Source organism: Carcharodon carcharias, chromosome 12 (assembly GCF_017639515.1).
Source record: "Carcharodon carcharias isolate sCarCar2 chromosome 12, sCarCar2.pri, whole genome shotgun sequence".
NCBI classification, from domain to species: domain Eukaryota; kingdom Metazoa; phylum Chordata; class Chondrichthyes; order Lamniformes; family Lamnidae; genus Carcharodon; species Carcharodon carcharias.
The window spans coordinates 114,711,709-114,728,807 of record NC_054478.1 but is presented as its reverse complement, the minus strand read 5'-3'; the positions used below and the strand labels follow the sequence as shown (position 1 = coordinate 114,728,807).

Genomic DNA, 17,099 nt, shown 5'->3' with positions numbered 1-17,099 from the left:
AACATCCCTTTGTCCTTTTGTCTATGACATCTTTGGCAATCTCTTCTTTGCCTCCACCTATCACTGGCCCCCTACTGAACTCTACCTGTCCTGTCCCCCTCAACCAGCTTATATTTCACCTCATTTCTATATTTCCTTAGTTCTGTTGAAGAGTCATATGGACGTGAAACGTTAACTGTATTCCTCTCCGCAGATGCTGTCAGACCTGCTGAGTTTTTCCAGCTATTTTTGTTTAGGTTCAAGTTTTACATGGCTCAATGATTACAGTCATTACATTAGTGCAAGGCTGGACTCTAGTCTATTCCAAAGGAGGCAGTCTGACAATGCCCTGAGGCTGATAGCACCCTGGCTGTACTCATCCAGATCCAACCACCTTTGTGAATGCACTGCTGTGCCTGGGGTGTGAGGGGGTGCAGGTGGGGGAGGGCAGAGGGAAACTGAGCTACTAGTGATCTTTAAGGCTGCACTACAGCTGCAAGAGGGGATCTGTGGATGAAATGTCTGGAATGAGGGCAGCCCAAGGGCTTCACAATGACTCTCTAGCTTGACAACATTAAGTGACCATTGCAGGGTAAGGTTCAATCACGTCTCTGAACTATTTTTTTACAGACACAAGAAGTTCAGAATGCAGGCTGCCTTCTTCATGGCTTTCATGAAAGTGAGGAGGAAAAGGGCCCAATGCCAACAGGCAGGGAAAAAGGGAAGAGCTTCACCCTGAGGAACATGAGCCAACATGAAGACCCAGGAGCTGAGGTGGAAGGACCAATTCCATGGAGGCATTTGATGCAGCCCCCCCGCCTCCGCCCCCCCTCCCCAAGGGGTGTACCAAAGACGCCTCTCATATTTGCAGATGAGTGACTGTGCCCAAGATGCCTTCACTTGTCAAGGAGTGTCAAGGACTGCCAAATTCTTCAGGAGGATCTGACACCTTCCATTGCCAGTGACGCTAAAGCTGACCACCGCACTCAATTTTTTTGCAACTTGCAAGTTTCAGGGCTCCAAAGGAGATCTCTGCGGGATATCAAAATCTTCCCTCATAAATGCAAACGAGAGGTCACTGCACCCTATTCAGTAAGGCACATAATTAAGTCAATTTCTTCCCGGATGAAGCCAGCCAAGCTGCCAGAGCAGTGGGATTTGCAATGGGGGAGGCAGTGGCATAGCCGATGAACTAGTACTCCAAATACGCAGGGTAACGTTCTGGGGCTCCATGAAAGCCCAAAAGCTGATGTGGAGGGAACCTTTCTGGGTTCAAATCCTACCACGGCAGATGGTGAAATTTGAATTCAATAAAAAAATCTGGAATTAAAAGTCTAATGATGACCATGAAACCATTGTCCATTGTCGGTTGTCATCAAAACCCACCTGGTTCACTAGCGTCCTTTAGGAAATCTGCTGTCCTTGTCTGGCCTACATGTGACTCCAGAATCATAGCAGTGTGGTTGACTCTTAGATGCCCTCTGAAATGGCCACTCAGTTCTCAAGGGCAATGAGTGATGGGGCAATAAATGCTGGCCCAGCTAGGGATGCCCACATCTCATGAACGAATGAAAAAGGATCTCCAGCTTCCCAGAGGTGCAGGGTGCCATCAACCACACACATGTGGCATTAAGAGCGCCCAGGCAGCAGCCTCTATGATTTATTAATCAAAAAGATTCTCTCAACGTGCAGCAGATCTATGGTCACCAAAAGCAGATTATGTGTACATGCGAAACGCTGGGATGACTCTTACATCTTGAGTCACTCACAGCCACCACAGATCTTTCAGGCTCATTCCAGGGTTGGCTCATCAGTGATAATGGCTACCCCTAAAATGACACCCATTTGGTGGCCACAGAGTGCTTCAGAGAGGTACAACGCGGCTCATTCTGGTTCTTGATTGAGCAGACCACAGGCAGATTAAAGAGGCGTTTCAGATTTCTGGACCAGTCAGGTGGCGCTCTCCAGTACTCTCCTGAATCATTGTGGTTTGCTGTTTTCTACACAACTTGGCACTCCAAAGTGGGGATGAATTGCCACCTGGAGAGATGGAGGCACTCCACATCTCGTCCAATGAGGAGGACATTGAAAGGGATGACCTTCAAGAGGATGTTGATGCCCCACAGGAAGAGGCCATAGTGTAGGCCAGACATGGCAGACATGCCTGTGTGACCCTTATAGTGACAAAGTTCCAGGGCGATGAAGACGGCTGGCTCATACAAACCCATTTCACCTGTTCCTTCGATACAAGATAGACATTAACACCTTCTTTGCTATCCTCAACATCTCAATGAAGGGCATCAATCCCAGAATGAGTAGTAGTCTCCATCCTTCACAGGCTAGGCAGCCTATGGAGCATATGACCATTTTGTAATGGGATAAGAGCTCCACCAGCGCTCACCATGAAGCAAGTAGACATGGTGCACTATTTTCAATCATCATGCCAACATTACACTGCCTACGGCAGCCTTCAAGAGGCAGGAACAGCACTGCAAACATGAATGCACTCATGGCAGTATGGAGCATTGCAATCATCAATCACATGTTCTCACTTGACTGTCTGAGGACTGATTTGAATCTGAACTGTGGAATCTCTCTAAAGGCTATCTCTCATGCAAGAATAAAGTTCTGGCCTCATCCTCATTCTGAGTCTCCAGCATGAGATCATTCTTTGGGACCCTGAGATCTGTCACTGTCATGGATGCGAGCCTGTGAGCCAGGTTACCTTTGTATGCACAGAGAGAACTTCAGCAGCACCATCGCCTGATCATTGTCAAGCAGTCATGGCCCAGCCTTCGTTCGGAGTTTCCCATGTTCCCATGCAGCATTGCCATGGCATCTGGGAATGAGGTGGCCCCATCAATTTTGACACCGCATTTGTGCATTACCTAGTAACTTGATTGACAATAAAGACCATACAGCAGATGTACTAGAGCTTCTCTCTCATCCCATTAGAGCCCTCCATGTTTTCGTTCTCGCAGATTCGATATGTATGAGGAAGCCTAGGACACTGATGGCACTGTAACGATCAGATAACCATGTCAACTGCTTTCCTGAGAGCTAGTACAGGGATTATGTTAAGCCACGCTAGCCAGATCTTCAGGTGCAAACCAGCATCCTCACATGTAATAGGCCGGCATCATGAGGTTAAACACATACCTATAACATCGCATGGTAGTGGCAGTCAGCAGACATTTCAGCAGTCCCCAAGTGCTAACTGGGTCCGTTGCTCTGCATCATGATGGTAGAGAGTGGGAACTATTATAGGATATGTTTAGCTGTAAATACGGTCATGACTTAATGCTGCAGGCCGCCACTGAAGGCCAAGGCCTCTGACCGTTACTTAAACTGTAACCCACGCCCAAACCTGACAGACATCACATGGAGGCCATTGGAAAGTGAAATGAGTTGGAATGACTCCTATGCAGCTCAACATTAAAACCTATAATATCCAGAAAGAACAGACTTCAGTGCAGCTGCTTCAGGAAAATAAACAAAACTGCAAAATCTATACTCATGAGGCCACATGACATGATCCTCTGATGAATGGTCCAACCACCATGTTGGTAGAGCAACAGGCTTTGTTCATGTTGTTTCTGTGGACAGGAAGGCGACTGACTGAACTGAGATTGAGTGAAACATCATAGACCTGAAGGATATGGTGGGAGATAAGTTGGGGGGTGGGAGGTTCTGCTACACTTGGATGCCCTCAAGAGCATTGCATCAGATAGAAGATCCATTCACTAGATGAGACTCTCAGAAAAGCCAAAAATATTTACTTACAGCTGTGCCTAGCATGATTACCAGTGCCACCCAACTGTGCTCTCAGTACTTCTTAATTTTACTAACCCTGCCATTACATCTAGGTGCCTCCCTGATATCCGCAGCAAAGGTGTAGGCAGCCTGCTGACTGCTACGCCCTGCTGTCTGAGATGACCTTGGCAGGTGTCCTCTGGAGGGCCCTAGCCTGCTTTGGGTCTCCAGCTGCAGGGCAGGTGCACCCTCCTCAGACTGTACAGCTAGAGCTGATGGGGTGACATGCAGAGGGGATTTGGAGCGGCTGGACAGCCTTGGAGGGTCCTGGATGGATTGTCCCAGGATGTCTGGCTGATGCTCCTCCTCCGAGAGAGCCTCCTTGACCCCTTGAGTAGAAGGGGCTCCTGGAGGGAAATCAAGGTGCCCCATCCCCTCTTGACTAGCCACTGATGGATCCCACTCATGGCTAGAGCAATGGTGTGCAGGTCTGAGTGCAAATCTGGCAGAAACTGAACATTCTGCTGGACCAGGGTCCCAATAGCAGGCGTCACCTTTCCAATAGTGACCCTGGTGCACTCACACATCAGTGCCATGACATTAGAGAGAACGTGGGTGAACTCCTCCATCCTCTGTTCCAATCTGGCGACGGCCACTGACAACCCTGCCTGCTGTACTTCTGCCTGTCTTTGGAGATCCAAGATTTCTCTGAGGGCTGATTCCAGAGGCTCATTATTGGACATACTTCTGTGCTATGCTCACTGGATGGTGACCCTGAGCCTGCTCTAGAACTATGTCCCACTGAGGTATGTGTCTCTGTGCTGGTGGAAGATGCATGTGAATGCAGTGACAAGTCTTCTGACGCTTTCTCAGCCTCCTCATCCAAGGTACTCTGGGGGCTGGGGTTTGAGGGCTGGCTAGCAGCTACCTGTAGCATTTTCTTGCTGGTGGCTATAATAGAAAGAAGAGATAATTAGTGATTGGCTGCAGAATCATCTACATTAAATAGCACTCACTGTTTTGGCAGGCGGGTGAAGACTACTGGATGGACCCTCACTGGCTTGTTGGAAAATACCAATCTCGCCCTTGGCACAGGAATGTTCTCTGCCCTCCTCAGCCAACTCTGATGCCTGCTGCTCATAGGTTATGAGTGGCCTGAGCTCCGGCATCCCCCACTTCTGTCTGGGATCTCTCCTTGTTATGGATAATCGTGTCCTGCATAAAGACAGACGGATATACTCTGAGCAAGGTGGATGCAAAAGCAGATGATCAGCATGCCTCCCTGCTGTGTGTGCTGAGTTGGCCTATATAAGGGCTGAAGATGCGACTTGTGGAAGGTGTGACAAGAGATGAAGAGGTTAAAGTGTATGTGAGGGAATGGGTGGTGATGACCCTTGTGCTGGAAGTGTATGAAATTCCTGTGGACTGAAACCCTGCGAATGCCTGATGGGTTTATGAGACTGAGAGTTGAGGGTGAACAGAAGTTTGACTTACCCTGGTAGAGCAGATAAGATCATTCATCCTCCTCCTGCACTGGAGAGCAGTTCTCTTCTGGGGTCTGCAGGCACTGACCTCCATGACAACCTCCTTCCAAACCTGGGTGGTGAGATTGGTGGATCCCTGGCTCCCATGATGGGGGTAGAAGACATCCTGCTGATCCAGAACTGCCTGGAGGTGTCTGTCCAGGCACAAGATACTGAACTTTGGGGCAGAGGGCTTGTCTTTTTAGGGGGCCATCATTCGCCTCAACAGGTCTTGGGCTGCAGAGGGTGAATGTGGGTGTGGGTGCTGTTTAAATATGGTGTGTGGAACTTTGGTCCAATGAGGTAATGGTGGGTGGTGAAATCCCAGCCCACCCTAGCATGAGATACGATGAACTGCCATTTATGCATACATAGTGAGCTGAAAAGCGGATAGTCTGGTGCAGCAACCCACCCCGCCAGCCAGTGGAAGCTGTGCCAAATTTCCCATTTGCCCACCAGACTTAGTCTCCGCTGTGGACAATTCCACCCTTTGCCTTGTGTGGAGGATGCAGGCATCCAGGAAAGTTGGAGATGCATGGAAAGCTGGCACACGCTCCCACCGCCCCCCACCCCAGAAGCAAAGTTGGCGTGGAGCCGACTGGTTGGGCACCAGCCCACCCTGCAGCTGTAACACGCTGAGGGAGGACTAAATGGGCTGCAAGTGGGACTTACGCCACTCAATGGGGAGGAAGTCCCAGCCTTGGGAGCTGCCAGCCAATTGGATTGGCTGGCAGCTCTGGGAGTCCCAGCAATGCCAAGAGTGCATTAATGGGCACTGTTGGGGTGCAACAAGGAACAAGAAGACCACCCATGAATCCTGGACCAAGGTAAGTCCGGGGTCTTAGGCAGGGTGGGTTTGAGCCATTTAGGGAAGGGGGCAGTAGTGGGGTGGGTGTGGTATGTTTTATACAGCAGGCAGGTAGGAAGAAATTGGGGTGGCTGCTATCTTAGGGGTGCTGCCCCCTATATGGAGAGGGCACCCTCAAAGTTAGTACCCTCCTTCCTTCCCGCCCTTTTAAAAAGACAGCCCTTCCATTCCCACCCGAATGCCCATGCCAAATGTGTTATGGCTTGGGCAGCTTATTATTGGGGTCAATTGACCTGTTAAACAAGCTCAATTTACCCTTGATTATTTATTTAATAATGGCAGGCGGGCTCAGGGATGGGCAGTAAGGTGGTGCGGTTGACACCTACCCTATTTAATGTGCCACTACCAACACCCCTGGAAATCATATCTGGTGGGGGCACGTAAATTCCAGCCCAGTGCCTCTGTATCTGCTTTTACAGACCTGCCTGCATGCTGCCATTCTCTGGGCTGATCTTTTAGAGTACCTGCTGCCTTTTTTTTATTGCTTGACTATTCAATGTGGAAGCTTCTCCCTTGGTTCCAACTTTCCAAAAGTTTTCAATGGCTTTCGCTTGCAAATAAATTCAATTTTGTCTTATCAACATCCTACTAGGTGATTATGGCCTTTGAATGGATGCAGTGCAATTGAAAGAGGGCAACTACATTGTTGAGCTAAGCAATTTCATCCAGTTTATGATATGAAAATGCACATACGCTGAAAATGGGATAAAAGAATTCTTGCCACAGACAGAGAGTATTGTATCCAGGTCAACCATAGCTGTGAAAATATGCAAGAAAGACTTTACACGTTGCTTTTGAATTCTGTCAGTAAAGTAAATGTTCTGAGCTGTACTTTCCAAATAATTTTGTAATGGAGTGCTGCTTTGGGTGCATTAGAGGGCTTGAGTTGGATTTGGTGAGCGACGGAGTTACGTGAAGAGGGTAAGGAGGTGCTCCTTTCTTTTCATACCTTTCCTCAGCCTCCAGTTACTGGCTCTTACTTTGCCACAGGGAACAAAGATGATTGAATGTCATTGGAGCCCAAAAGCAACAGAGAGAGAGCCGGAAATTTATAGATAACATCACAGGAGTCCTGTAAGCTGATTGATTAGCAAGTATAGGCCTTTCTGGACTCGGCACAGAGGAGACAATTGGTGATTGATGGGTGAGTTATTATATTATACCTTACTGTAGTAAACATTTTATATAAAGTTTAAGGTATGTCAGTGCAGCTTGGCCATGTGGAATGTGCATCCTGCAGGATGTGGGAAGTTATTGCAGGCACAAAGTGCCCTCAATGACTACATCTGTAGGAAGTATCACAAGGTGCAGAAACTTGAGCTTCGGGTTGCAGAAGCTTAGCAGCAGCTGGAGTCACTGTCATGCATCCGCAAGGCTGAGGATTACATGGATAGCATGTTTAGAGAGATAGGCACACAGTAGCTAAGAAATACAGAGGCAGAGAAGGTAACTGCAAGAATATTTAAGAGAAACAGGCAGGTAGTGTAGCAATCCTCTGAGGCTATCTTGCTCTCTAATCATTTTTCCTTATTGGGTATTGGTGAGCAAGATGGTTCCTCAGAGGACTGTAGCAAGAGCCAAGTCCACAGCACCGCAGGTATCTCAGCTGTACAGGAGGGGAAGAGGAAGAATGGAAGTGCTATAGTGGTAGAGGATTCCATAGTTTGGGGAGCAGACAGGCGTATCTGCAGCCATAGATGTGACTCCAGGATGGTAAGTTGCCTCCTTGGTGCCAGCATCAAGGCTGTCATAGGGCAGCTGCAGGACATCTTTTTGGGAGAGGGTGAACAGCCAGAGGTCGTGCTCCACGTTGAGGTCAATGACATAGGTAGGAAAATGGATGAGGTCCTGAAACCTGATGAGGTTTTAGGGACTTAGGAAGGGAATTAAAAAGCAGGACCTCAAGAACAGTAATCTCAGGTTTACTCCCAGTGCCATGTGTTGGTGAGTATAAGAATAGGAAGATTGAACAGTTCAACATTTGGCTGGAGGAATGGGGTAGGAGGGAGGGCTTTAGGTTTTTGAGGCATTGGCATTGGTTCTGGGGTAGGTGGGACCTATACTCCTTGCAGGGACATTTGCTAGTGCTGTTGGGGAGGGTTTAAATTAGATTGGCAGGGGGATGGGAACCTGAGAGGAAATTCAGAGTAGAGAGGAGAAAAGCTGGCAGTGGGAAGTAGAGAAGTATTAACTGATGAGAAGGATAATCAGAGAGTAGTATCAAGGTAAACAGAACACTTGGAGAGTTTGATAGATGTCAGGAAGATACAGTAATTTCCATGTTAGTTGAATTTATTGTAAAGTAGAGTAATAGTGGTGTCTGTGTCAATGGGTCAGGGTGTGTGTGTGTGTGTGTTGGGGGGGTGGGTCACGCGCGAAAGGCAGCTGGTCTGAAGACTTTGATGTATCAGATGATAAGCTAGGTTTGAAATGTTAAGTAGGTAAACATAGGTGAAGTTTTAAAATGTGAGGTATAAAGGGAACGTTTGCATTTTTCAATAAATCAGACTGGCTTGAATTCAAAAGCGGGGGTGAAATGTATCACTTAGCCAGGAGAAGTTAAGAAACAAGTGTGTTTATTTTTCCCAAAGATTACTGGTAAAATTGGTACTGTGATAGATTTTTATTATGATAGACTTTTATTATGAGGGAGATAAAATCTAAAGACTTGGTGAAACAATGGGAATTTGCATTCAAAGAGGAAAATATATATAAAAGAGAGAAGGCTATGTGCAAAGGAAGGGTTTCTAAGATCTAACAAGTGTGAAAAGCCTCCAGCCTCTTTGCCCAAACCACTGTCTGCAAGAAGTGAAGTTAAGAAAACTCACTTTGAATTTGACTATTCAGGGCATTGTGTTACTTTGCCTGGGTCTTTTAAAATTTATGTGTTTTTACTGTTGCCTTAATGGAGGTGTAGCTGGGAGTTAGATTAATCAGGAGAGCTAGAAGTTATTATATTAGCAATTTGTAAACCTGTGTATGTGCTTAAAATCATTTAAAATTTAATAAATGTTTAATTTAGTTTTTTAAGAAACCTAAAAGGCTTGGTGGCCTTTTTTTTTTACTGAATTCAAAGCCCACATCTCAAAATAAGTACAAATTGCAAATAGTTGTGGCAGGTGCTTCAAGTTTCCCTCTGGGATTTGGGCAGCTTGGCATTTATCATCTGCCAGCCATAACAAAATTACTTTGTGGGATATACTTGAAATTCCTTAATTGGGTTGGAGTTGGTGAATCTTAAGGTTATGAGTGCAAGAAGCGCTTTAAATTCAGGAGTTAATAAGAGGGGTTTTTTTTCAGTAGTGTGACTGCAATATGGCTTTGGCATCTGCTAAGATGTGTCTGAGAGTTGAAGTTATAACTTTGGCTGGTTTACAAAAAGGTAAATAAAGTTAAGTCAATGGAATTGGCAGATAAATTACAATCGGGATTACCTGCAGGGTAATTGAAGGTATAGCACAGCATTTGAAATTGGAAAGAATACCTGAGAGACTGAGTTCTCCAAGGGGTGGTTCATTGGAATGGGCTCAAATTCAGTTGCAAATGAACAAAATGGAACTAGAGGCAGCAGAAAAAGAAAAGAGAAAGGGCATTCCAAAGGGAACAGGGAGAATGGCAGGAGAGACAAAGAAAACAGGAAAGGGAATTCGAAATGGCAAGGTTATAAGAGGAGTTGGGAAGAGAAAGACAGAGAATTCCAGCTTAAACTGCTGGCAGTTAATAAAGACCCCAGAAGGTAAAGAAGGACTTATTTCCAGATCAGAACACAGCGGGGAGATGTTTAAATTGTTACAAGCTTTTCCAGCTTTCTTTATTTAAGCATTCTTTACTTCATTTGAGAAGATAGCTAAACAGATGAAACGGCTACAGGAAAACTGGACATTGTTGTTTCAATCCAGTTTGGTGGGTACAGCACATGAGGTTTATGTTTCACTGTCAGAAGAAATGTCAGTGAACTATGAAGTGTAAAAAAGGCTATTTTGAGTGCATATGATTTAGTTCCTGAGGCATGCAGACAGAAATTTAGAAATATGAGAAAAATGCCTGGGCAAATTTATATTGAGTTTGAGAGAGAAAAACAAAGTAACTTTCAATGGTGGATATGAGCATTGAAGATAGTGATGACATACACAGCTCTAAGAGAAGTAATTCTTTTGGAAGAATTTAAAGATGTAATTCCTTCAATAATTAGAACTCATGTGGAGGAAAAGAGGGTTGAGAAGGTAAGACAGCAGCAGAGGTAGCTGATGATTGTGAGTTGGTTGATAAAGCTAAACCTTTTTTCATTATCCTTATAAATCAGAAAAGGGTAGAAGGTGGGAAGGTGAAATGAAGCTGTGTAGTCAGGGAAGAGAAGTAGGTGGAAATTCCCAGTAAGTTTTTTCTCAGAATAAAAAGGAAAATGCTGAGGATATAAATGACATTCTAAAATTGTGGTGTTTTCATTGTAATAAAGTTTGACACACGAAGTCAGTGTGTTGGAAATTACAGGAGAAAATCTGTTAGAATCATGGGGGTGCAGAAAATTACTGCGAGTAGATCACGTGTTCACGAGAATGATCTCAGGAATGAAAGGCTTAACATATGAGGAACGTTTGAAGACTCTGGGTCTAAACTCAATGGAGTTTAGAAGGATGAGGGGGGATCTGATTGAAACTTACAGAATACTGAAAGGCCTGGATAGAGTGGATGTGCGGAAGATGTTTCCATTAGTAGGAGAGACTAGGACTCGAGGGCACAGCCTGAGAGTAATGGGAAGACTTTTTAGAACAGAGATGAGGAGAAACTTCTTTAGCCAGAGAGTGGTGAATCTATGGAATTCATTGCCACAGAAGGCTGTGGAGGCCAGGTCATTGTGTGTATTTAAGACCGAGATAGATAGGTTCTTGATTGGTAAGGGGATCAAAGGTTACGGGGAGAAGGCGGGAGAAAGGTTGAGAAACTTATAAGCTATGATTGAACGGCCGAGCAGACTCGATGGGCCGAATAGCCAAATTTCTGCTCTTGTGTCTTATGGTCTACCGTGGGTTCTGAGATTCAGGCACAGGACAGTGGTTCATGTACACTTAAAACAGGAAGAATCAGTGATAGGTAAAGTTGTGGGAATGTGTTCACAATTTACCCAAGCAAACTCTGAGCAGTAGGTTGCAGAAATGTTTAAAGATTCTCTTCAGATCGTATAAATCTTTCGCCTTTTACTAAAGATTTCCGTGGAGAGGAGCACTCAGAGTTTAAAGTAATTTTTTGTGGCCCTGCTTTAAAGATTTTCTATGTGAAGGGAAGGTCTTTCCATATGTACAGGGTGGAGTAGATAAAGATGTTAAAATTTTAAGAGACACAGGGGCCAGTCAATCCTTAATGTTGTGGGATAGTGATATTGTTCAGGAAGAGTATTGCAGGAGCAGGTGGAGCAGGTGATAATAAGTTCAGTTCATGGAGATGCTAAATCTATTCCCTAGTGGAAGGTAAATGTAACAAGTAAGTGAAAAAAACAGGTGCGGTTATTGTTGGAGTAGTAGAAAAATTGCCCATTTCAGGGGTTCAATTTATTTTGGGTAATGATATAGCTGGGTCCCAGATGTAGGTGATGCCTATGGTAGTTGAGCAGGCTGTAGAAGTGTTTTCAATGGAAGTGTTGGAGATAGAGCATCCTGGATTGTTTCCAGATTGTGTGATAACAAGATTACAGGCTGAAACAAGAAGAACAGGAAGTTCAAAGGCAGAGAGAAGCTGTGGAAGTCCAATTAGCTGGCACTGTGTTTAATAACATCATTTGGGAAGAAAGACTGGAAGACAATGCAGCTGAAGTGTTTAACTCAAGACATTTAGCGGAGTTACAGAAAAAGGATTTGCAAATTATAGTGATATCAAACAGTTTATTCGGAAACAGAGGCAAAATATATTCCAGAACGTTATTAACTTAAGGGTAATGTTTTAATGAGAAAATGGAGGCCTTATCATGTTTCAGCAAATGAAAGCTGGAGGGAGGCGCATCAGATATTAATACTAATTAGATATAGAAATGGGATTCTGAGGATAGCTCATGAATTTCCAATGGGGGGACATTTATGAATTAGAAAGACACAGGTAAAATATAATAAAACATTTTTATTGGCCTGGATTGAATAAGGATGTAGTCAAATTCTGTAGAATTGACATGTCACACATGTCAGGTGATGGGGAAGACACAAACAGTGATTAAGGTGGCAGCTTTAATTCCAATTCCAGCATTTGAAAAGCCTTTTACTAGGGTCATGATTGATTGTGCAAGACCCCTCCCTAAGACTAAAAGTACTTATTGACAATAATGGATATGCCCATAGGTTTCCTGAAGCAATACCTTTAAGAAATATTACAACAAAGAGAATTGTGGAAGAGTTGACTAAATCTTTTACAAGATATGGTTTATCTAAAGAAATACAATCAAACCAGGGTTCAAATTTCATGTTACAGCTGTTTTAGGAAGTAATGAACAGTTTGGGGATAAAACAGTTTAAGTTAACAGCTTACCATGCTGAATCACAAGGGGCTTTGGAAAGATGTCATCAAACTCTAAAAACTATGATGAGGATATAGTCGGGAGTATACCCAGGATTGGGGTAGGGGAATTCCATTCTTGTTATGTGCTATTAGGGACGCTCCTAATGCATCATGGTTTTAGTCCTTTTAAACTAGTTTATGGTCATGAGGCAAGAGGACCACTGAAATTGACTCATGAGAAATTGGTGGGTCAAAATTCAGAAACTATTCTCCTGGATTATGTATCAGATTTCAGAGAGAGATCGGACAAGGCATGCAAGTTGGCTAGGGAACATTTAAAGATATCACAAAAAGTGATGAAAGTGAAGGCAGATAGGAAAGCTACAGCTCGTGGTTTTGTTGCTGGGGAGAAAGTGCTAGTTCTGTTACCAGTGCTGAGTGACTCGTTAAAGGCAAGGTTTAGTGGGCTTTACAGGATTGAAAAAAAATTGAGTCAAGTAAATTATTAAATAAATACTCCAGATAGAAGAAAGAAGCAGAGGGTGTGTCATGTAAATATGCTTAAAAAGTAGTTTGACAGGGAAGAGGGTCAAAAGGAGATATTAGTGGTGGTAAATAAATAATGGGGAAGAGAAAAAAATGCAGGATTCTGAAATTGATTTTCCTCTAATCAAATTGGATAATGAGGGGATACTTGAAAATTTAAACATAATATTGAGTTACCTTTCAGACAAATGTCAAAGTGATTTGGGGAAGCTATTGCAGTCACACACAAATATTTGTCGAAATATGCTGGGGAGGACAAATTTAGCTATACATGATGTGTATGCAGAAGTTTCATCTTCAATAAGGCAACATCCATATACATTTAATCTAGCAAAGTTATCACAAGTACAGAAAGAAATTGAATTCATGCTTCAAAATGACATAATTGAGTCTAGTTATAGTAACTGAAGTTCGCCTATTGTGCTGATACTCAAACCAGACGGAACACAAAGTCTGTGTGTGGACTATCAAAAGATGAATGCAGTGACAAAAGCAGATTCATATCCTACACCATAGTTGGAAGATCGCATTGAGAAAGTGGGACAATCAAAATTTATCACAAAGATTGACGTGCTAAGAGATTATTGGTAGGTACCATTATCGGAGAGAGCACAGAAAATATCGGCTTTTGTGATGCTGATGAACGATATCGGTTTAAGTCATACCATTTGGTATGAAAAATGCACCTGCAATATTTCAAAGATTGACAAAGTAATTGCAGGTCTGAGCAATTGTGCGGTTTATATTGACGATTTGATAGTTTTCAGTCAGACATAGGAGAAATATTTACAACATCTGAAAGAATTATTTACTCAATTACAGGTTAATTCGGTGATTGACTTGACTAAAAGTAAATTTGCAAAAGCGCAAGTTATGTAGCTGGGTCATACCATTGGGCATAGTGAGGTGGCTCCGACAGATGTGAAAGTTAAGGCTATCATGGATTTACCTGTGCCTGCAACAAAACGAGAAGTTTTAAGATTTCTAGGCACGAGTGGGTTTTATCAAAAATTTGTATCAAATTTTAGCAGTGTGGTTGCTCTATTTTCTGAACTATTAAAAAAGAACTACAAGTTTCAATAGACACAAGAGTGTCAGAAGGCATTTGGCAGTTTGAAAACTTTTAACTACAAAACCAGTTTTGGCAGTACCCGATTAAGCCAAGCAATTTGAGTATATAGGCATTGGAACCGTACTGTTACAAGATGATGATATTGGAATTGACAAACTGATAGGGTATTTTTCACGGAAATTGAATGTACAACAGAGAAGATATTCAATGATCGAGAAAGAGATTTCGGGGTCGGTGATTACATTGCAGCAATTTGAAATTTACTTTGCCAACAATTTGTCAGAAACAATTGTTTATACCAACCACAATCCTTTAGAGTTTCCAGACAAATTTTGAGACAGAAGTGCAAGGCTATTCAGATGGAGTTTATTACTGCAACCATTTAACCTACAAATTACACATGTGGCTGGATGAGAAATTCTGATTGCAATTGCATTGCCAAGAGTTTGAAGCTAAAGGGAAAATTGGACATTTAAAACCTGGATACTCGACTGGAATAATTTCTGTTGATACCAAGGATTTGTATGTATGGTGTTACGTTAATGCATGCATTTGGTAATGTAATAGTGCAATAAGTACAGGAGGTAATGTAAGATAGGTTCAGAAAATAAAACCATCTTTTTAAATTATGACACTTCATTTTTCAACAAGGAGAGAGATGTCAGGAAGATATAATAATTTTCATAATGTTATTGGAATTTATTGTAGAGTAATAGTGGGATCTGTGTCTATGGGTCTGTACATGTATGTGTGCGCGCACGCGCATGGGACTTAACTGAATTAAAGGCAGCTGGTTTGAAGGCTTTGATGTATCAGACGATAAGCTAGGTTTGAAATGTTAAGTAGCTAAGCATGGGTGAAGTTTTATAATGTGAGGTGAACAAAGAATTAGAATAGGCAATAGTAAGTCATTAAATGGTGCCAGAATAAGAGGGAAAGTGAAAAAAGCCTAAATTAAGTTTATGCATGTATGTGAATGTGGTTAATAAGATTGGTGAACGACAGGCACAGGTTAACAAGTGGAGGTGAAGAGGAAAAGGAAGAAGTGCGCGTATGGCAGATGTCAGGTAGAAAATACAATGGAGAGCCAAACTGAATATAGAGGGACCAGAGGGGAAGTGAAAAAACAACTAATAAGAAAAACAAGGAGAGAGCATGAAAATAGACTGGCAGTTCACATAAAAGGGAATCCCAAGGTCTTCTATAAGCATGTAAATAATAAAAGGGTGGTAGAAGAGAGAGTAGTGTTGATTAGGAATAAAAAAGGGGACATACACATGGAGGCAGGTGAAACATTGAAGGTATTAGACAAGTACTTTGCATCTGTCTTTACAAAGGAAGAAGATTCTACCTAGATCGAAGTGAGAGGGGAAGTAACTGGTACACTCAAAGGATTTACAGTTGAGAAGGAGGAGGTGTTAGAAGGACTATCTTTACTTAAAGTAACTCTTTTGGGTCAACCAAATAAACTAAATTAACAAAATCTATCTTTACTTAAAATAGGTGAAATACCAGGACCGGATGAGATGCATCCAATGGCACAGGGAGTGAAAATTGCAGAGGCACTAGTGATAATCTTCCAGTCTTCCTTAGACACAGGAATGGTGCCCGAGGACTGGAGAATTGTGAATGTTACGCCCATGTTCAAAAACGGGTGCAAAGATAAAGTCGCCTACTACAGACCAGTCAGTTTGACTTCAGTGGTAGGGAAACTTCTGGAAACTACAGTTTGAGACAAAATCAATGGTCACTTAGACAAGTGCAGGATTACTAAGGAAAGCCAGCATGGATTCATTAAGGGAAAACCATGTTTAGCTAACTTGCTGGAGTTTTTTGAGAAGATAACAGAGAAGGCTGATAAGGGCAATGCTGATGATGTGGTATAAATGGATTTTCAAAAGGCATTTGATACAGTGCCATACAATAGGCTTGTGAGCATAATTCTAGCTCATGGAATAAAAAGGAATGTAGGCACTTGGATAAGAAATTGGCTGAGTGACAGGAAACAAAGAATAGATGGTTGTTTTTCAGATTGGAAGAAGGTTGGTAGTGGCATTCCCAGGGGTCAGTGTTGGGACCTTTGCTCTTCCTGATACATATTAATAACCTAGACTGTGGTGTTCAGGGCATGATTTCAAAATTTGTAGATGATACAAAGATTGGAAACATTGTCAACTATGATGAGGATAGTCTTCAACTTCAAAAGGACATAGGCATTGGTGGACTGGGCAGACAAGTGGCAGATTAAGTTCAATGCAGAGAAATATGAGGTGATTCATTTTGGCAGGAAGAATATGGATAAACTATATAAAATTAAGGGAGAAACTTTAAAGGAGGTGCAGGAACAGAGGAGCTTCAGTATATAAATACATACGTCATTGAAGATGACAGGACATGTTGAGAGAGCAGTTAATAAAGCACATAGTATCTTAGGCTTTATTAATAGAGGCATTGAGTACAAGAGTAAGGAGGTCATGTTATATTAGTTAGGCCTCATGTGGAGTACTGTGCCCAGTTCTGGATGCCACTCTTGAGGAAGGATATGAAGTCATTGGAGAGACTACAGAGGAGATTCCAGGGATAAAGAACTGTAGCTATGAGGATAGATTGGGTCCATTTTACTTGGGGAAAAGAGAGAGGAGCCTTGATAGAAGTATTCAAGATCCTGAGGGAAATGGACAGGGTAATCAGTGAGAAACAGTTCCCACTCAACAGAGCATCAAGAACTAGAGGGCATAGATTCAAAATAATTAGCAAAAGGATGTTAGGTGAGGTGAGGAAAAATTTTTCATCCAAAGAGTTGTTGCAGTCTGGAACAAACTCCATGCGAGGGTAGTAGAGGAAGGTTTGATCGAGGTATTCAAAACAGAATTAGATT

At 43.0% G+C, this 17,099-nt stretch overlaps 1 protein-coding gene and 1 non-coding gene across 2 annotated transcripts in view; one reads left to right on the top strand and one right to left on the bottom strand.

Annotated features, from left to right (window-relative positions):
* LOC121284720 (protein unc-80 homolog) overlaps nucleotides 1-17,099 on the bottom strand; it is a 542,332-nt gene that overhangs the window by 258,989 nt on the left and 266,244 nt on the right. The window lies entirely within an intron of this gene.
* LOC121285402 lies at nucleotides 11,278-11,389 on the top strand. Its single transcript, XR_005944678.1, has one exon. It is a non-coding gene; the product is annotated as a U5 spliceosomal RNA (small nuclear RNA).